The sequence below is a fragment of the Cynoglossus semilaevis genome, chromosome 6, assembly GCF_000523025.1.
Source record: "Cynoglossus semilaevis isolate Cse_v1.0 chromosome 6, Cse_v1.0, whole genome shotgun sequence".
Classification (NCBI taxonomy): Eukaryota; Metazoa; Chordata; class Actinopteri; order Pleuronectiformes; family Cynoglossidae; genus Cynoglossus; species Cynoglossus semilaevis.
In genome coordinates this window covers 10,873,319-10,879,998 of record NC_024312.1, presented here as the reverse complement: position 1 = coordinate 10,879,998, position 6,680 = coordinate 10,873,319, and the positions used below count along the sequence as shown (strand labels likewise).

The following is a 6,680-nucleotide window of genomic DNA, read 5'->3' as shown; positions in this document are numbered from 1 at the left end:
ACAGACAGACAGACAGACAAACAAACGTGGCCAAAACCTAACCTCGTTAATCGGTTAATGGGACTAAAACTGAGCATAAAACAGGATTATCCATTCCACCTCGGAGGCAGATTTAATGCTGAGAAAACAGTAAATAAAAAAAGGCCTTGTGTTGAGATGGAGTGTTGTGTGTGTGTGTGTTAGTGTGTGTTTGACGACTGATTCCAAAGTGTAAAAAGTAAGACAAACGACACAGCAGGTCCTTAACCTCAGTGATGGTGCGCTGCTAGTGTGTGGTAAATCTCCTCTATTCTACGCCACCTTTGTTGTTTTTACTGCCTCCTCCTGCCTCTCTTTCTCCCTCTGTCCCTTTTCTTTTTCTTTCCATCATCCTCCCTGTTGTCTGTGAGCGTGTTAACTCTCCAGCCCTGTCACCGAGCCTCATGGCTCCATGGAAACCAGTCATGCTATTCTCTGTCCGTGTGTCTCTGCAGAGGTGTGTGTGTGTGTGTTTGTGTAGCAGTGATTGGTTGTGTGTTTGCATGTTGATGGGCGGGATCAGGACCTTGTTTGGTTTCAAAAAGCTGAGGAGAGGTCGCGGTCGTCCCTTTGGGCCTCTTGCTGTAATTCATGTAAAGTCCCTTAAGCCCCGAGCGCCTTTGTTTCGCTGGTTGTGTCGCAGCCTGAATCTGATGCCTGTGCCGTCCGTGCAGCTTGTTGTTAACTTTCATTATTTTCACTGTGAAATTCCTCTGGTAGCTAACCAGACACCGGCGTTTGTCACGATGGCTGTGACGTGAAACGCCTGCGTCAACTGAGTTGACATGACATTAGAGGAAAACAAGTTAAATGTAATAAGTCAGCATTAAACACCAGAGCGTCTTCAGTCGGTTCTGTGTTGAGGACATTGTCATGTCAATTCAATTCAATTCAGGGGATGCTTTTGAATTTTTTATTTTTTTTTGCTAATTTTTTTTTTTTTTTAACCATACCACCTAGCCGGGACTAGCATTGTATGACACAACTAGACTATATCTATTATTATTAAACATATAGATGTAGTATATATTTCTGTTTTGGCTGCCTGCTACCAGATTTGGTCATGGTCCGGCACTTGTCTGGTACCCACGGGTTGGGAACCTCATTTCTGCAGTGTAAGCCTGACTTGACTGTTTTACATCTTTCAAGAGAAAAGAAGTAGAGTGTGGTAGCTATTGATTAGCTATCAGTAGCTAATGCTATTGGCTATGACAGCAGCCAACACTGAGCCACGTTCTATGTTAATTTCATATCAGTGTCATGGTTCGTCACTTTAAAATAAATTAAATGTAAACAGTCAATAAAATTGTAAGATCATTAAACCAGAACGGAGGAACAAGGACGGTCAACGTTCAGCTGATCTAAACCAATGATGTTTGCTGTTGGAATTTGTTTCTGACGTATGTGGAGTATTTCTCACCCCCTCCCTCTCCCCCTCCCCACCTCCACCCACTCCCCCAGCTCATTCGATAGCCTTGTGAACCCAGCCCCCCTTTCTTCTTCACGAGCCAATCACATTTCACTCCTATTCAGGTTGGTGAAAAGCAATTTCAAAGGAGTTCTCTTTAGAGGAACACCCACCGACATGCCAGCACAGGCACACACACACTCACACACACACACACACACACATGCAGAAAGTGTGAAGTTCTAGTTAGGAGGGCTTGGTCTAGACCACAGCATGAACTTTGTTCTGATAAAAGTTGCCACTGAAATATGCAGTTGCCATTGAAATATTGTCCTTCTATTGGTGCGGTGACAAAGAGCGGGGAGGGCGCCGCTCCCATCCCAGTGTGAGTCTGGAGAAGGAATGGGCCGGCAGGGATCGCCCAGTGTCTGGGCTCAACAGAGTCAGTGTGCAGAAATAATAGCCATTAAAGTGGGTCAATCACGCCCCTCACTCAGTCAAATATGTCCCTTTCACTTATTTCATACCATAATCTATACACCTCGCCGCCATCCATCATCTCCGGGAGACGTCTGCCGCTGTGAGCGCTTTTATTTATGAAACGTTTCTTAAGTTAATGGCTTCTCACGTGGTGAGTAAGATGCTGAGAAAGCCTAACGCGCCGACGGTGTATTGACACTGGAAACGAGCGCGGGTTTCATTAGTAAATGAACGTGGGATTGCTGCACTCAGATATCAGGGCGTTTGACCACCGCTGTTGTTCTTCAGATGTGGGAGGAGATCTTATTACTCATTGTACAATTATACACCTGCACCTATGATCAGTGTCAAAGCTGCCAAAACAGGAGGATGAGAGGACATGTCCTGCTCTGTGTACTCTGTGTACTCTGTGTACTCTGTGTACTAGTACAGCCAGGCCTGCATGTAGGCACATGTTCTTCATGTGTGGTATTGTTAGTGTTAACACAGCTTTTTGTTAGCCGCCTTTTGCTCAGTTGTAAGTCGTTCAATGACATCCATTGTTTCTACTTTATTGACTTTATTGTTGGTGTTCTCCAGACACTACATGTGTACATATTGATGATTACCCTTGTGTTTTGACCAAAGTCAAAATGTCCTTTCAAAGGATTATTTATTTTTTATTTTTTTGGCTTGGCCTATCACGTGTTTCGCTCCTAAATATAATATAATGTATAATATTATAATATATAATATAAGATCATTTCAGTGAAACACCTTCTGAATTGATTTATAATGTGTGAAAATTCTTGCTGAAAATGTTGCATAATCCCAGTGAGGAAGGCCTTTGGAGTTGGTTGGAGATATGACATATAATATAAGAATAAATATATATTTTAAAATAGTCGATGTCACTTGATTTCTCAGGTATGAACATCACATCTTCTCTAACATTATGAACCTACTAGAAACACCATAATGTGCTCTATTAGTTCTACCCAAGTGGCAACAAGTGAAAATGGCAACTGACAATATTTGTAAATATAGTTGATATATACTGTATATCAGCTAAATGACCCTATCATCTAAAACCCCTACATTTTATGTGGTGTTAACTCCAAAACTAACACAGAATCCTGCAGTACGTGTTTTATGGAAACGTTGTCCCTTTCTTATAAACAGTCTATGGTTCCATCTCTTTGTTCTATGCCTTCATTATTATTTATTTATTTTTTATTTATTTACCAACTACATTTAAACCAAGTTTAAAACGACTCTCGACTGTCAATAACACGGTGCTCATCGAAACCAAAACTTGAACTCGATCATCCTTGAACCTTTGTCAAGACTCAACACCTGTCACCTGAAAATCACTGCATGGACCCAACATGTTTTTCCTTGTCATACACCTGTGATGCATAATGAAGAAGGTTTGAACTGAAATGCAATCGCAAAGTAAATATATAAGATTACGCTGCTGCAACTGAGCTGGAGAACAGGAGGACCGGCGTGTTATTCTCTTTACAGTCACCGTCATTGTTCACGTGATGGACAAAGCTCTTTGAGACAGATTATGTTACATTTTCTCTTCTTTTGTGGTGAGAGGGACATTATTTAGGGCCGGGGCCAGAGAATAGTGACTCTTTCAGACCATTGTTAGGCTCTGCCACCATAGCTAACGGAAGCCAAAAGACCTTTTTGCACATCTATTCTTAAAAAGCAGGTCACAATAATACCAGTGAGGAGTCGGCAATAAATAAACCTTCCCTCACTCAGTCAGATGGATTAGATTGCAGGGGGACATCTGTTGAGTGTAGGTGTGTATGGGAAAGGAAGTGTTTAGGACGTGCCTGGAGGCTTTTTACCTTCTGATTCCTGTTGCTCTGCCGCCATCCCCTCCACCTCCACCTCCACCTCCACCCTCCATTGAACGTCTACAGCCGTGCTGACTTCACTCCACTTTTATTCATCATCTTTTGATTTCCACATGCTCTTATAGCGGGAATTTGACATTCATGGTCTGCCAACTTCGGAGCTTCACAGGATGTCACGCTCTGCCATCTCCTCACCCCGCTGACAGTTAAGTCCCAGACAAAACCCAGATTTCTCTTTTGTACGTGTTTAATGTTTGTACAGATGCGTCCGTATAAAAACACACACCTGGCAACTTTGTAGGTTCTGGGAGTTGTTCATGTGACACCAGGAAATGTTTAACCTCCATTGTAGAGAAACAAAAGACTGTTTTAATCCCGCTGTGAGAGGCCGAGGGAGGGTCAGGGGAGGGGCGGAGGGGGAGGGTCTGTGGGTGTGTTCGGGGGCTATGATTTTGTGAGGCAATCGGCTCTTCTCTTTGGACTGTCACTCAGTCAGGGCAGGCACGTCCAGGAGTCCACGGCCGCTGGGATTAAGAGAACCGCTGTGGATGCACACGCACACTGAGGGGATTTATTTTTGCACACATGTACGGAGACTGAGGTGAGGTCTATTTTATTAATGGAGATCTCAGCGGTGTCATCACCTGTTGGGCTGATGAAATGTTCAGAGCCACTGATTTGGCAGATTTGGTGAAAAAAAATCAAACGTCCTGTTTGATTCAACAAAACAGTTGTGTTTGACATGATGAAGAACCTAAATGAATCAACCAGCATTTTAAGTTGACTGGAAAAGGTAAACAGATGATTTTTTTTTTTTTTTTGCGACGTACATGTTTTAAATTTTTGTGCATTTAAAACAGATAGAAAAACCAGTTTGAGTCAATGAAAGCTGGACTTAATTTCAAGCAACATTGGTGTTGGGTAATAAAATAAAATCAGTTATTTTTTTATGGAAAAAGTATGGTCTTCATCATCTTCTATTTATCAGATTTTTTTTTTAACTTTTATCCTGGTAGAAATGTAAATGCCAGTTGAGTCGATCGTCTACAAGGTCACGTCTCATTTGACGGGTTCAGAATGGTTGGAATTCTTCATGCAGCAAAGTTGACGAGAAAAATAAATATCTCTAACAGACTGAATGTTTAATGCAGACGGCATAGAGTAGTATTATGTACATGTATCCCGTTACACAGAAGTTGTTAGAGTTGCAGCACTTCCAAACCTACATATTGTCTTCATTCCGATGTCCGTCCAGTGGACGACCAACTCGTCTTCACTGTTAAATCTCTGTCTCTGCAAACAGTGTCTCTTAATGTAAATGTGTCGTGGGGGAAAATGACACCAATTACTTCTCCCGTCTTTGCTGGTAATGATGCTTCATCATACAGCTGCACTGAAGTTCTAATTAACCAGAGAAGAAACACACGCAGAGACAGAGCGAGAACGTCCCGGCCTGGAGCAGGAAAGTAACAGTCTCATTACAGAATCATGCAACATTTCACTTCCTGGCATTATCTGCAGTGAGCAATGCTTATTCAACCTGAGGACATGCACGTTCCCCGACACGCATGCTAATGTGGAGACACACACAACGTCCTTAGAGATATTTCTCTCCAATTGAGGAATAAAACTCTCGTCAGAACCAGTTAGAATTAGACTTTGGAGGTTGCATGTCTGAATAAGGTTTTTTTCCTCACTAAATAATAGGCTTGGCCTCAGCTTAAAGGCTCCGTACCAGCACCTGTGTTTGTTTGATATCATATAAGTCAAAGCATCAAACCACTTTTCTACTATAAAAGCACTGTTTCACTGAGCGATGAAAGATGACGTTAAATGTTTCCTATTTTGATGCTCGATACTTGTTGTTGTGCCAGTCCAGCAACTTGATACTCCGTAACATCTTTTCACCAAAACCAGCTGTGCAGCAGTCAGCCAGCGTCATGTCTTTTTAACAACAGGAAAGTGGGTCAAAGCTCCGCTCACTGTCTGTTCCGATCAAAGTGTTATTGTGTAATACAGAAACTTAAAATGAAAATTGAAAAAAGTTATTGTTGTTAATGAGAAGAAGATAAAACTGACTTGGCATCGCTGTGTTTAAGGTGGAACTCTCACCTACGCCTGTATCTGTACTGTGTTATAGATCAGTACAATTGTACATTTATTGATACTCAACCTGAAGAAGTGACAAAAAAAAGAGGCAAAAAAAATATTGCTTTGTAAAAGATGGAATGGAGAAAACCCTAGTTCCAAATCTTAAGGAGGCTTTACTTTTAAAACGATTGTGACGGTCCGTCTTTATTCCACCCCAGCTCTTGACTTTCAAATCCTCTCATTATTTTCTGTCTGCACCTATTACATCGACGTCCTCTTTGACCTCCAACAGGAGGGTCCGCTCAGCTGTGTTCTGTAGGGATTTTCACCCCACAGAACCACAACCCTGGCTGGTGTCAGTTCTCCTCCTCGGTCATAGCGCCTATTATCACCATGGTAGCTGAGCTGGACTTAGCTGTGTGATGTCTCTGGGTGGAGGGTGGCAGGACGGCCGGCCCGATGTCACCAGAGGTGGCCCCTTTTGATGGAATTAAGCTTTAGCTCAGTCAAACTGGATGTGGAAAGGTCACTGTTTTTTGGTTGTGTTTCATTCATTGATCTTTCAGCATCAAGCGGCACATTTGCAGCTAACTGATGAATGCACAGTCAGGCAGAAACTGTGTTCTAAGGTCAAACTGCGTGATGAGCCGAACAAAGTGATGCTCAGTTGTGGTGTCAGCCGTGGGATGTTTTTTCTTTTTTTTGTCGGTAATGTGGGTCACGATCCTTTCAAATCAGAGACGTTAGATTTTCTGATGTAATGAACTGTAAGAGAGACTGTCGACTCCACAGGTGTGAGTCAGGGTCGGAGTAAAAACAGAGGGATGGAT

At 42.4% G+C, this 6,680-nt stretch overlaps 1 protein-coding gene across 4 annotated transcripts in view; it reads left to right on the top strand.

The window, feature by feature from the left end:
- The window catches only part of nrcamb (neuronal cell adhesion molecule b), a 65,648-nt gene that overhangs the window by 20,218 nt on the left and 38,750 nt on the right, over positions 1–6,680 (top strand). The window lies entirely within an intron of this gene.